Source organism: Sorex araneus, chromosome 4, assembly GCF_027595985.1.
Source record: "Sorex araneus isolate mSorAra2 chromosome 4, mSorAra2.pri, whole genome shotgun sequence".
Classification (NCBI taxonomy): Eukaryota; Metazoa; Chordata; class Mammalia; order Eulipotyphla; family Soricidae; genus Sorex; species Sorex araneus.
In genome coordinates, this window is record NC_073305.1 from 57,389,992 (window position 1) to 57,405,019 (window position 15,028).

A 15,028-nucleotide genomic window follows, 5' to 3' on the forward strand; every position below is an offset into this window, starting at 1 on the left:
GGACATCATAACAGAAACCAGTGAGATTCAAAAGATCATTAGAGACTACTTCGAAAGTCTATATGCCACAAAACAGGAGAACCTAAAAGAAATGGATGGATTCCTCGATTCTTACAATCTCCCAAGACTGAACAAAGAAGACTTGGAATACCTGAATAGACCCATCAATGTTAAGGAAATTGAAGCTGTGATCAAAAACCTCCCCAAAAACAAAAGCCCAGGCCCAGATGGCTTCACTGGCGAATTCTTCCAAACATTTAAAGAAGACCTGCTGCCTGTTTTCCTCAAACTTTTCCAGGAAATTGAAGAAACAAGAAATCTCCCAAACAGTTTCTATGAAGCACACATCTCCCTAATACCAAAAGCAAACAAAGACATCACTAAGAAAGAAAATTACAGACCAATATCCCTGATGAACACCGATGCGAAGATCCTCAACAAAATACTGGCAAATAGGATCCAACAACTCATCAAAAAGATCATACATCACGACCAAGTGGGATTCATCCCAGGGATGCAAGGATGGTTTAACATTCGGAAATCAATCAACATAATCCAGCATATCAACAAAAGTAAAGATAAAAACCATATGATCATATCAATAGATGCAGAGAAAGCATTTGACAAGATCCAACATCCTTTCATGATGAAAACCCTCGCCAAAATGGGGTTTGGAGGAACTTTCCTCAAGATAGTCAAAGCCATCTATCACAAGCCTACGGCAAGCATTATCCTCAACGGGGAAAAACTAAGGGCCTTTCCTCTGAGATCAGGCACAAGACAAGGATGCCCACTCTCACCACTCCTCTTCAATATAGTACTGGAAGTACTTGCGATAGCTATTAGACAAGAAAAAGAGATCAAGGGCATCCAGATAGGAAGGGAAGAAATCAAACTCTCACTATTTGCAGACGACATGATACTATATCTAGAGAAGCCTAAAACCTCTACTAAGAAACTCTTAGAAACAATAGACTTATACAGTAAAGTTGCAGGCTACAAAATCAATACCCAAAAATCCATGGCCTTCATATATGCAAACAATGAGGCAGAGGAAAGGGACATGAAAAAAGCAATCCCATTCACAATCGTGCCCCAGAAAATCAAGTACCTCGGAATCAGCTTAACCAAGGAAGTAAAAGACCTTTACAAAGAAAACTACATAACGCTACTCCATGAAATCAAAGAGGACATGAGGAAATGGAAACATATACCCTGCTCGTGGATAGGGAGAATCAATGTTGTCAAAATGGCAATACTCCCTAAAGCATTATACAGATTCAATGCGATCCCTATAAATATACCCATGACACTCTTCAAAGAAATGGATCAAGAAATCCTAAAATTCATATGGAATAACAAACGTCCAAGGATAGCTAAAACAATTCTTGGGAAAAAGATGATGGGAGGCATCACCATCCCCAACCTCAAACTTTACTACAAAGCAGTAACAATTAAAACAGCATGGTACTGGAACAAAGGCAGAGCCATAGACCAATGGAACAGGGTGGAATATCCCTACACACAACCCCAAATGTATGACCATCTAATCTTTGATAAGGGAGCAAGAGATGTGAAGTGGAGCAAGGAAAGCCTCTTTAACAAATGGTGCTGGCACAACTGGACAACCACATGCAAAAAAATGGGTTTAGACCTTGACCTGACACCATGCACAAAAGTCAGATCAAAATGGATTAAAGACCTCAACATTAGACCACAAACCATAAGGTACATTGAAGACAAGGTCGGCGAAACCCTCCACGATATTGAAGATAAAGGTATCTTCAAAGGTGGCACGGAACTAAGCAATCTAGTAAAAACAGAGATCAACAAATGGGACTACATTAAACTAAAAAGCTTCTGCACCGCAAGAGATACATTGACCAGAATCCAAAGACTATCCACAGAATGGGAAAGGATATTTACACAATACCCATCAGATAAGGGGTTGATATCAATGGTATATAAAGCACTGGTTGAACTCTACAAGAAGAAAACATCCAACCCCATCAAAAAATGGGGCGAAGAAATGAACAGAAACTTTACCAAGGAAGAAATACGAATGGCCAAAAGGCACATGAAAAAGTGCTCTGCATCACTAATCATCAGAGAGATGCAGATCAAAACAACCATGAGATACCACCTCACACCACAGAGACTAGCACACATCCAAAAGAACAAAAGCAACCGCTGTTGGAGAGGATGTGGGGAGAAAGGGACCCTTCTTCACTGCTGGTGGGAATGCCGACTGGTTCAGCCCTTCTGGAAAACAATTTGGACGACTCTCAAAAAATTAGATATTGAATTCCCATTTGACCCAGCAATACCACTGCTGGGAATATATCCCAGAGAGGCAAAAAAGTACAATCGAAACAACATCTGCACATGTATGTTCATCGCAGCACTGTTTACAATAGCCAGAATCTGGAAAAAACCCGAATGCCCCAGAACGGATGACTGGTTGAGGAAACTTTGGTACATCTATACAATGGAATACTATGCAGCTGTTAGAAAAAAGGAGGTCAAGAATTTTGTAGTTAAGTGGATGGGCATGAAAAGTTTCATGCTGAGTGAAATGAGTCAGAAAGAGAGAGACAGACATAGAAAGATTGCACTCATCTATGGTATATAGAATAACAGAGTGGGATACTATCACCCAAGAACTGTAGAAATAAGTACCAGGAGGTTGACTCCATGGCTTCGAGGCTGGCCTCACGTTCCGGGGAAAGGTCAACTCAGAGAAGCGATTACCAACTACATTGTAGTCGAAGGCCATGTGGGGGAAGGGAGTTGCGGGCTGAATGAGGGCTAGAGACTGAGCACAGAGGCCACTGAACACCTTTATTGCAAACCACAACAGCTAATTAGAGAGAGAGAACAGAAGGGAATGCCTTGCCACAGTGGCAGGGTGGGGTGGGGGGGAGATGGGATTGGGGAGGGTGGGAGGGACGCTGGGTTTACGGGTGGTGGAGAATGGGCACTGGTGAAGGGATGGGTTCCCGAACTTTGTATGAGGGAAGTATAAGCACAAAAGTGTATAAATCTGTAACTGTACCCTCACGGTGATTCTCTAATTAAAAATAAATAAAATTAAAAAAAAAAATCTTCATGCTTTAGAAACGTTCATTTTTTTGAGTTTCAAAGTTTATGGGGCTCCCTAAAATAATTCAATGTGTTTGATAATCCATCTTATATCAACTTAATTATTAGGTAAATCAAAGAATGGAGACAGAAAAGGGTTTGGGGATTCCACTCCTTAAACCACCTAAGACAAAATCATAATAGTCAAAAATATGAACATCTTTGCCCCATTTTGCATGGTTCTTTCCTTCCTTTTGTGCTTCTTTTGGATCTCAGCCAAAATTTTACTAACTCACAGAAACCCTACCTGATTACTCCATAGGAGGGGATATCCTCTTTTGCAACTTGTTTCTTTGTTTTTTTTTAGAAGGGGGCATTCTCAGCAGTCTGACCAAGTACTCCCAGGAATTCTTCTGATGCTGCCCAGAACCAGCAATCCTTGGAGGCACCAGTGCTACGCTACATGATGCCAGAAATAAAATTCAAGACCTCACACAGACAAAGCACGTGCTCAACCATTTGAGTCACATCCCAAATCCCATCCTCGTATTGCTTAAATAGGATCTAGCATTAGTTTTAATTACATATGCTTATCGTGTTTACTAGTTATGATGTCTCTCTCTCCCTAGAGTGTAAAATTATCAGTAGGGTCCGTGTTTCTTATGCCTAATACAGCATGTCCCTGGCACTTACAGGAGGTTAATGGTGTTGAATGAAACAGTTAGTCATGTAAACAAGTACATATTAATTCACTTGATACACAAATCACTACTGAGCACTCAAATATTGCAAGAGTTGGCCCTTTCTCCTTGAGAAACTAATGGCTTAAATACAGACATTAGGCATATCATCAAAGATATATCCACAGAAACTAGTTGAGGAGCCAGAACCAACAGCCATTCTCTCTTCTGCTTTATAGGCAAGCTTTTGTGAGATGTCCTCACTCCAAAAAACAAACAAACAAAAACCATGGCTTATAGCTGTTCAGATATTCATTCCTTTAGCCCCTAGGGCAGGGAAGCCATACACACCCCCTATAAACCACCCCCCAACAAACACACACACACATATACACACACATATACAAAACCTCCAGCTGTGAATAATCTCTCCTGTTTTTTTGTTTAGGGGCCACAGCCAGCTGTGCTCAAGGCTTACTCCTGGTTCTGTTCTCAGGGATAACTTCTGGTAGAATTCAGGGGATGCTGTGAATTTTCAGGATTGGACCCAGGTTGTGCTGCAGGAACAGCAACCATGTCACCAGTTGTACTATCTCTCCCACCCCCACCTGAATTTTACAAAGTCTTTGGACATTGAATCCTGTCATATAAGCATATACATTGCCCCAGAAGCAGTCATCTTACAACCAGGAAGGCAGTCAGTCTGAAGAACAACTGGAGATGCTGAAGATGACAGAGAAAAGGGTGATGGAGACCTTTATGACACAGTTAAAACAATAAATTATGAAATCTGGAGTTAATCCCTTAGGAACACTTGTTCCTTGAGATAATTCATTTCTCTCACTCTGGTGGGTTTCGTTTGTATTCAAATGTAAGTGGAAAGAGAAATTCACAAAACAGTTGACATTACTTTGCAATCTGTCAAGAGTTTAGTACTCAAAATCCTCTCCCTGTTCACAGAGACAACCATCAAAAGCACCCTGTCAGGTCCCCAGTTGTTTGGCACCAGGGACAAGTGAATTGAGGTTGGATCTCAGACATTCAGAGGCAGGATTCTGGGGCTAGAGTAATAGCACAGTGGGTAGGGCATTTGCCTTGCCCTCGGCCCACCCAGGATCAATTTCCAGCATCCCATATAGTCCCCTGAGCACCGCCAGGAGCAATTGCTGAGTGCATGAGCCCGGAGCAACCCCTGTACATTTCCAGGTGTGATCCAAAAAGAAAAAAAAAATCAGAGGCAGGATTCTGTAATGCCTTTCCATTAATCATAATATCCATGAGGCTCAGCAGGTAAAAATAGAGGATTTGCAATGGGTGTTTTTTTCCCCTTAATTCCTTTATGGTTTAAACCATTTTAAATTGATTTTAAAAAACATTTTTCAGCCCAAAGTATCTTAACTAATAAATCTATTTTCATATAATTAGCAGCAAATTTATGTTATTTCCTTCCAGCAAGACTCAAGAGAAAATAGTGAAAGAGATTCATAATTCAACCTACACTTTTCCCAATTTTGGGTGATGGATCTTAGGTGAAATTTCCCCAAAATAAAGGTAATTAGGATGCCGGAAAGAGAATTAACCATGTGATCATCTAACATTCTCTCCATCGTGGTAGTCATAAGACAGCTCATGAATGCTGAAGTGTCACCTTTTCTCAGTGGTAAATTGGGAATGACAACATTTAAAGAGTATCAACATGTGCTCTTGAATCCCTCCTGTGTATATTTTCCCCTTCATTATGTTAAAAAAGGGAATGAAGTTTTTATGCCTTTTGTTTCAGGAGTGTTTCTGAAGGAAGGTATTATGGGTACTAGTTAGGAAATCCTAATCTCCCAAAGTCTGCCCCCACAATGGATATTTTTCAAGAGCCCAAATTCAAAGGAGCACATGTTAGACACAACATAAAGGAAGCCATGAAGACCAGATTGGACCAATTTTGTTTTGCTTTTTTCTTTCCCTCCCCCCTTTGGTTTACTTTGTTCTGATATAGGTGAAACTGTGTTTTCCTGATACTGTGGGTGATTGTGGGGGGCACAGAGAGCAAAGGGGTGTAGCTGGCAGAGAGTGTTAGTGCCCTCCTTTTTGAGCCACCAATCTCCCCTGCGAAGTGCCTGGAGGGGTTAGGATTAGTAAAATTCATGCTGTAGTACCTAATCAAGACACCTAAACCAGACACTAGCGGCCACCAGCCTCACAAATTTCACCAAGTTCCACTCGATGGCACGGCATGGTAAGTAGTCCTCAGCACCTGAGTATTGGGGAGAGTGAAGCTTCGGGCCGAAAAAAGTGACTGCTCTTTGCAGCAAGAGGAAAATCAGGCCTGACCACTGCACAGGTTTCTCTCTAATTAGCTGTCTACTCTCGCAGAAAAGAATTTCAGAAGTCAGTGAAGTAAACTAGCCTCATTTGGGGAATATGAGTAAGAGAGTGAGAAAGAGAAGGTTGGAGAGGAGAGAGAAGAAACATGCAAGAAAAGGGAGAATCCCATGGAGTATAAGAAAGGAATCACCTGCCCCAAGTCCCTATGTGGGACACCCCAGAGGTGAGGAATGTGCATTGCTTACTTTTGCCAAGTTGGTTTTACAGGATTTTACCCAAAAGGTTCCCAACTTGGGGCTTTCTATGTTTCTAAGGTGTTGTCAATGGGAAATGGGTGGTCTTCTTTCAAATTCTATTTTCAGGGCCTTTAGTTGCTGCTAAAGATTCGCTCACCTGATGAGGTCTAGCCATCATTGGACTAACGCTAGCATCGTGGTGATTTTCTTAGGCGTTGGTGTCAGGTGACTGCATCTACAAAAGGAGTCTAGCCTACATGTTTTGGAGCTGCTTTGGAGCTGGTGGCAGAGTAACTTCTTTAGATTTTGGGTTTATTTGTTTCTGAAAACTCAGTCTCAGCCCACCCCACAGCCCCCTCCACCCCCACCCCACTCTCTGTCTACCCAGCCTGCCTCAGAGAGAAGTTGAAGATCTTCCAGTTAAAGTGGTGGATGCTGCAGTCCGTGCTCCCTGACAGAACTTTAGAGAGGTAACAGGGTGTTAGATGCAGATGGTGAGAGGATACTTGGAAAAGAAATATGGGAGCCCTGGACAGAGAAAGATCTCGGGTCCACCCAGCATGATACAGACAAGTAGGCTTGTTCCATGCAGGGTAACCAGAGTAGACTTCCAGAGCTGAGGGCTTCTAGAGTTCTGTGCAACAGCAGGCCATGGTACTTCTGCACCAATGAAAGTCTGTGACAAGAAACCCCAAACACCACTGAGTCAAAACTCCCGAATATTAGAGGGGGGGAAAAAAGTGTAACCACGTAGCACTCAGGATTAAAGTTTATGTGTGCGATATTCAAGACTATCACCCATGACAAAATCTCTATATCAGAAAAAAAAAGTTCGAAAAATATGCATATAGTTTTTGTTGTGGTTGTTTTTGGCCACACCTGGCAGTGCCAAGGGCTGACTCCTGCTTCTATACTCAGGGATGTCTCCTGGCAGAGCTCAGAGGACCATATGTAGTGTCTTGGATCAGACCTGTGCCAGGCACATGTAAAGGAAGTACCTTACCGCTGTCCTGTCTCTCTGGCCCTTGGCTTTCTATTTTTAACTGACTTGACAAGTCATGAACTCCTAAAGAACATAATGCTGCCTGGTAAAGTTCTCCCTATATATTCAGTATATTCCTGCAAAACCTGCCACTTTACAAAATGAAATGGGCTAGAGAGGTAGTACAATAGGTAGGCCCCTTCCTTGCACTAAGCCAACTCAGGCTTGATCCACAGCACTGAACACTACCAAGAGTGATCCCTGAGTGCAGACACAGAAGTTAGCCCTATGTATCACCAAATGTGGCCCTTCAACCAAAAAGGAAACAAAAAAGGAAACTTAACTGTAAAATAGGCAGCTCTGATGCTAATGAACATTACTGATTATTTTCAAAACATTGGAATGAAATGCTTTTCATTCTCTCTAAATGACACACCTATTCATGAGAAACAGCTATATTTCCCTTAGTATGCTAGGTATTCATGAAGATAAAATGCAAAGAAAAGAACTGCCCTATTTGCATGGCACTAAAATAGTTGAGAATCCCAAATAATACAAAAGCGTTTTCAAGTTACACATGGGATATGAAGTGAAAACGCTCTTGGAGGAAATCTTCTCTAATAATACTTACCTACTTCAGAGGGTGCTAGGAAGCTCTATTAACACCAACAAGAACACTTTTAGATCTTCAAATAAAAGGACTATAGAATTGCAAAGTATTATTATTATAGTTCTGAAATAATTTCACACCTAGGGATGAGAAAACCCCAGGCCAGATTTTACTGCTTCTCTTGCCTGATAAACAGAAATGCCACAAGCAAAGGAGGCAGCGAAACAGATATTAAAGAGAACAAAGACATCAAAGTCTTTTTTTCACTTGGGCTTTCCAGTCCTCCTCATGTCATTTTAGAGGGATTTTAAATAAATAAATAAATAAATAAATAAATAAATAAATAAATCCCTACAAGGTCAGGGTTAAGTACACAGTCAACACTCACATTGTTTTTATACCAAATAAAGTACCAACCGGCTGAGCTGATAGGAAAAGGAACAAAGTCATGTCCACTTGGAAGGGGCAGCGTCTACTTGCCAAATTTAAGACTGGCTGGATGAATCATTGCCTGAATCCCCCAGAGTTCAGCCTCAGCTAGGAGATCAAAAAGTAGCTGCCTCTGAAGATTCCAGGATTATTTTGCAAATTGTCTGTCACACAGGCAGGGGGAGTTGTGGAATGGGGTGGGGGAGGGGGGAGTGTACTGGGGATTTTGGTGGTGGAAAATGTTCACTGGTGAAGGGATGGGTGTTTGATGAAGTTCAAACATGAAATTTTTGTTACTGTACCTCATGGTGAATTAATTAAAAAAAAATTTTTTAAATCAAGATTCCAGGATTTCTACTCAGTAACTGAGCACTGGACAAGACCAGACTCATTTTTTGCTGCTGTTGAAGGTAGTGGTGATGATGACATGGCAAATATGGTAATAGCGCAGCAGGTAGGGCGTTAACCTTGCATACAGCTAACCCGGGTTCGATTCCTCCGCCCCTATTGGAGAGCCCAGCAAGCTATCGAGAGTATCTTGCCCCCACGGTAGAGCCTGGCAAGCTACCTGTGGCATATTGGATATGCCAAAAACAATAACAAGTCTCACAATAGAGACGTTACTGGTGCCCGCTCGAGCAAATCAATGAACAACGGGATGACAGTGACAGTGACAGATGCCATAAATATGGCAATAACAGCCTAGAAGGGAAGTTCTCTACTCCTGCTAATCAGCAACATCATTTGTGGAACTTTTAAAAATGCAGATTCTTGGGGCCCATCTTAGCTGTACTAATTCTGAATCTTTCTCTCTGCAAACAATACTCCGGATTTTTTTAATGAAGCCATTATGTTAACAACTGGAGTGACAGTGTTTGTAAACACTGTCATGATTAGGAATGCAGACTTTGTCAACAGACTGGCTGGAGTCGGATCCTGATTCTAAAACTGAGTAGCTCTGTGGTCTGAGCAAAATAGTTAACCGGAAATCTCAACTTCTCCATCTATAAAATGGAGATGCTACTATTACCTACCTTTTATGAGGCCGATGCCAAGGAAGGTAAGTCAATAACTTATTTAAGCAATAGCCACCTCAAAGGAAAGAAACCAATCAGACTAGTACGATAATATCATTATTTTATATTGATTTCAACAGAATTTATAACATAACTATGTTAAAAGTCTGTGAAACACAAGAGTCAGGAATAAAGAGTATCAAAGAGCTATTGCTAAAACTGATGTTTCAAGTATAAAAGAGAAGAAGCATAGAAACAGAGAGATAAATACCCAAGTGTTCAATCAAAGTAGCTAATTATGGGGAGAGAATCTAGGCAGGGAGAAAGAAGAAAAGGAATCTGGGGATGGCTCAGAGGCAAAAAAGCAATAATAAGTAAGCAGACAAGTGTCATCGTTCTTCAGCACTTGCCTTTTTTTGTGTTGTTTTGCTGAAGCACTGTTGCAATGCTGCCTTAAAAAAACTAAAATAAATTTTCAAAGTTAATTCCTAATATATGTAAGCTTAATATTGAATTTATTTATATACTTATATTGACAAAGTTTTTAAACTTTCCCAAAATTGCTTTTTGAAAATGAACCGATATAACACCTCCAAAACTGGTAGGCCCAAAATGTTCCATTCTTTAAAAGTGGATGATAAACGTTATGTCTCTGGCACACTTTCCAAGTCCTAAAAAGATATGTGTAGCATTGAAATGAGGGCAGCAGGAAAAGCTATCACTGTTCACTGTATCACTGTTATCCCGTTGCTCATCGATTTGCTCAAGTGGGTACCAGTAACGTCTCCATTGTGAGACTTGTTGTTACTGTTTTTGGCATATCGAATACGCCACGGGTGGTTTGCCAGGCTCTGCCATGCAGGCGGGATACTCTCGGTAGCCTGTCAGGCTCTCCGAGAGGGGCCGAGGAATCAAACCTGGGTTGGCTGCGTGCAATGCAAACACCCTACCCGCTGTGCTATCTCGCCAGCTGATTCCTTTTTTATAGCAAGAAAAGCTATAAAGCCAAAAAAAAAAAAATGTTCCTTTGTGCACAAACGTACAAGCAGGAAAGAAACAGCAACTTCCCTGGGTAAATGAGGTGAACTGAGTGAAGAGTGAGAGAGAGGAAAAGGAAAACCAAGAGGGACACTCAGCACCCTGCATAATAGCTGCAGACAAGAGGCCCCAGAAGGAAATGGTGGTCTTCCTTGGAGGACATGGCCACTGCAGCCATGGTGCTACCGGGAAAGTAGGAAATAGTATTCCTACCCTGCATTCGCAGATCTTCACCCTTCCATTTGCTAATCCACAGGAAGAACCATAAATCCCGGAAGCCCAGGAAATATTGTCCGAGAACCATCTCCTGGGCAAAGCACCTTTCAGAGCACGGCACAAATAGAGTATCCATAGAGTATCCAGCACTAACACTATGCAAGGTTTTGTCTTTATGAACTTATCTTCCTTTGGTACTCAGCCTCATAAAATCAGGCCCCAATTTTTAATCTGTTTGGTATACACAGTATGCATATTAAAAATAGCAATGCACTGATGGTCTGTAGCACCATCACTACTTCAATACTTTCATATCCATTGGTTTTATGTCATTCTCAGAACAATCCTTCCTAATAGAAAAAGTATTAGCCTGACCTTGAAAGTGAGGATACTTCGACTTAAGAAAAGTTAGGTATTTTATCCAGAGTCATAAACAACTCACGGAGCCCCAACTACAAGGCATGTATCCAAACACTTCCGTGAAGGCTATTTGCACCTACAATGCTATCACACTAGTTATTCACAGTAGAAGTGTGCAACTGATGTGTCTGTGGCGGGGGGGCGGGGGGATATTAAACACCTTTATTCTAGGCAATGCACAGAAGCACTCCACAAACAAGACATAGTAGAAGCAGAGCAAACTTGCCCAGCCCATTCTCCAACAACCACAAGCAATGCCAGAAACCAAAGTAACTTAGTTTTCAATCAGACTTTCACATTAGTTTTTAAAATGGTGTTTGGTAGAAAAGTGTTGAAATGAGAAATAAAAATTGAGCAAAAGTAGAAAAATATTTAAAGAATTTTATTTGGGGGTGCTGGGATAAATAACCAAAAACCACATCCCTTGCCCAAAACCCATGCCACAAAGAGAGATTCAGAACATAAAAGGATAACTAGCCCTTTGGCCATTTCTAGCCACATCTCTGCAGCCATACCCACTCCAGCCACACACACACTCTCTCTCTCTTTCTCTCTCTCTCTCTCTCTCTCTCTCTCTCTCTTAGAAAAGTTAAAGAAGCAGCCAATGTTCCCAGGCAATAACTCAGCAGTAAAAGTACCTACGCTGCAAGAATAAGACCATGAGTTGCCATCAATCCTCATTTCCACCCATGTATTCTGAGCAGCTCTGTTGTCCAGAGCCCCCAGTACTAGAAGAGTTTGTGCTCTCAAGTGCACTACAGTCAGATGTTTTCAAGGACTACATGACTTCAGCAAATAGTGCAACTAAACATTGTTTGAGCACCATGTCCAGGAGTGGAACTCATAGCAAGCACTACAGCCAGAATGTGCATGAGCACCCAAGGACACACAACTAATGTGTGAGCACCACAAGCAAGCATGTGCAACCAACAATAACAAAAGGAAAGGAAGGGGGGAGTAGAAATGATGAAGAATGATGCTATTGACCAGACAAAAGTGATAGTGGTCAGTCCAGCAAATGATCCATTTTTGAAAAACTGAAAACTCCATACCTTTTGTATTCTACAGAAAATTATTCAGATATTTTCAATGAAAACCTCTAAAAATTTCCCGTGCATTTCAAATCTGGTCTCTAACATATAAACTATCAATCAAAGTTCTAAGGCTATAAGGAATAGAAAGCAATGGGGCTAATGTAAGTAAGATTATTGGAAAGGAATTGAAAGCTCATCAAATCTATATCAGACAGAAAAATGTTTAGAAAACATCAGTGGCCAGAAAGACATGGAGTCTAGGGAATGGAAATTGCTGCAGTATTCTCAGAACAATCACTCTTAGAACACCATGCTCAGTGGAAGAATTTAGAATCACTTAGTACAAAATTCAAGTTTAAAAGAAGAAACATCAACTTAACCAAACTTGTGGTCCTACAGCCATCCCGAGGCTGAGTATGGATGTCTAAGAGGAGCTCCTAGTTACAATTTCACGAGTCTATGCATCATATAATAAAGATGCTATTAGAAAAAATAAGCTACACAAGAAGGAAAAAGAGTGGACAGAGGAAGAGGAGAGAAAGAAATTCCATTCTCACTTAAAAAGACTGTCATCAAAAATTCCTTAAAAACTTAACTGTCTTGCAGTAATTCACTAATTTATAATGCTATAATTATGAGTAACTGATCATATAAAAATTAAGTTGTTGATGTCTACAAGATGCTTACAAGATTTCAACTTTCTAATTTCCAGAGACCTTTCCTCTCGCAATACCTAAATAGTATCTTCTATTTGATTTCTAAATGTACTGAAGAATTTGCCTTTCTTTGTTAACAATATTTTCATCATGAAAATATTATTCTAAAGCATCTAAAAGTAATAGACTTTTCAAAATAGCTAATGAATAAATTCACAGCGATTGGGCGTTTACCTTTCATGCGACCGACCTATGTTCGTTTCCTCCGCCCCTCTCGGAGAGCCCGGCAAGCTACGAGAGTATGGAGCCCGCACGGCAGAGCCTGGCAAGCTATCTGTGCATATTGGATATGCCAAAAACAGTAACAATAAGTCTCTCAATGAGAGACATTATTGGTGCCCGCTCAAACAAATCGATGAGCAATGGGATGATAGTGATGCTAATATTGATGATAATGATCAATGACAACAGTAACATAAACAAAGGCAGCAGCGGTTCCTATCTGCTGAGTGAAAAGGCAAGATCTGGCAGGGATATGGAGAAAAGAAACCCCTATCAACTGCTAGAAGTATTAGTTGATCCAATCTTTATAGAGAACTTTATGGAGATTTATCAAAAAATGAAAATAAAACTACCCCGTGATCCAGCAATGAATATATCCCCAGAAGACAGAAGCACTAATTCAAAAAATATATATTCACACGTAAGTTCATTGCAGTGTTATTTGCAATAGCCACGATCTGAAAACAATGCAGGTGCCCAACAATAGATGAGTGAACAAGGAAGTATGGCACATATACGCAATGGAATATTGCTCACCTGTAGGAAAGAAAAGATTAAATATTGCTTTTATTAAAAGATATGCAGAGGGGCTAGAGTGATAGCACACTGGGTAGGGTGTTTGCCTTGCACACGCCCGACCCAGTTTCGATTCCCAGCATCCCATGTGGTCCCCCGAGCACTGCTAGGAGAAATTCCTGAGTGCAAAGTCAGGAGTAAACCCTGAGCATTGCCGGGTGTGACCCAAAAAAGATATGCAGAACTGGAAGGTGTCATACTAAGTAAAATATGGTATAAGACAAATACCATCTAACTCATAGGTAGTATATATATATATATATATATATATATATATATAAAGAAAAACAATGGAAGAGAATAGACAATATCCAGTCAAAACAAACAAGTATAGTGGAGAGGAAGTGGAAGAGAAGAGTCATCTAGATAAGGACAAAGCAACATGTTGGTGGCAAGTATGATGTGGTAATACTGTACCCCTAATGTCATCCATATTTTTATAAACCAATTTTACTTCAATAATAATTTTAGTAAATTAAATAAAATGGCAAAAATTAGAGACATACTATTTATCCTGGGCCAGGACCTATTCAAAGTCTTTAACATAAAATAATTCATTTAATCTATATCACTACCTTAGAAGGAAAACATTATCATCCCATTTAACACATTGGAAAATAGACACTGAGAAAATAAATAGCTTGTCCATGGGCCAATAGTTAATAAAAGTCAAACTAGGACAAAAACCACAATTCCTGAATACCAATTCAACAAAGGATTTTCACTGAGCATAAAGGAAATGGACTGCACTGGTATAAAAATTCTAAGAGAACTGTGAGTACCATGGCTGTACCTTAAGATTACAAGGTTTTCAAGATTTCCATATCATCTCTACACTCCAATAATTCATGAGAATCTATTTCTAAAAGCTATCAAAAACTGCTTTATTCCAAGATGTGGCTCAATGGCCCAGAGATATGCAAGTTAAATGGCTGAAAATAAGAATCATCTACTTCTTAAGATAGTTTCTTCTTCAGTATTGGTCAACCATTACAGAAAAATTCCAAGCTAACCAGTTTCCATAAAGTTTAGTCATCCCAAAGCAAATCCTCAAAAGGGTAAATTTATAGTTCATGTTTTGATCATTCAAGTGGAGTTCCTCCATTTTTCCCAAACACTTCTTTTTCAGGCTCAAAACAAATATTAACAGTTCAGCCCCACAAGTAGATTTATAATACAGTTGGGAATGACTCAAAATATAAGGTAGATCAAAATGGCCTTTTTTAACTTTAACCAAAGTGGTCATAGTCATGATTGCTGCAATAAAAACTACAGGGGGAAAAGGAACCCTAAAATTGTCAAAAACATAATTGATGATAAAAACAAATGTAAAATTGTGGCATATTTCACCCTGACCACCAAAGACTTTTGATGAAACGGCAGACCTTTAATTCCCCAGAATGAATTCTTTAAATTAAAATACTTCATGCAGAACAGAAATTAAACAATGAAT

The 15,028-nt window shown here is 40.2% G+C and overlaps 1 protein-coding gene across 5 annotated transcripts in view; it reads right to left on the bottom strand.

The window, feature by feature from the left end:
- Positions 1-15,028, bottom strand: part of FHIT (fragile histidine triad diadenosine triphosphatase) — a 1,667,781-nt gene that overhangs the window by 1,607,485 nt on the left and 45,268 nt on the right. The gene's annotated exons all lie outside the window — the stretch shown is intronic.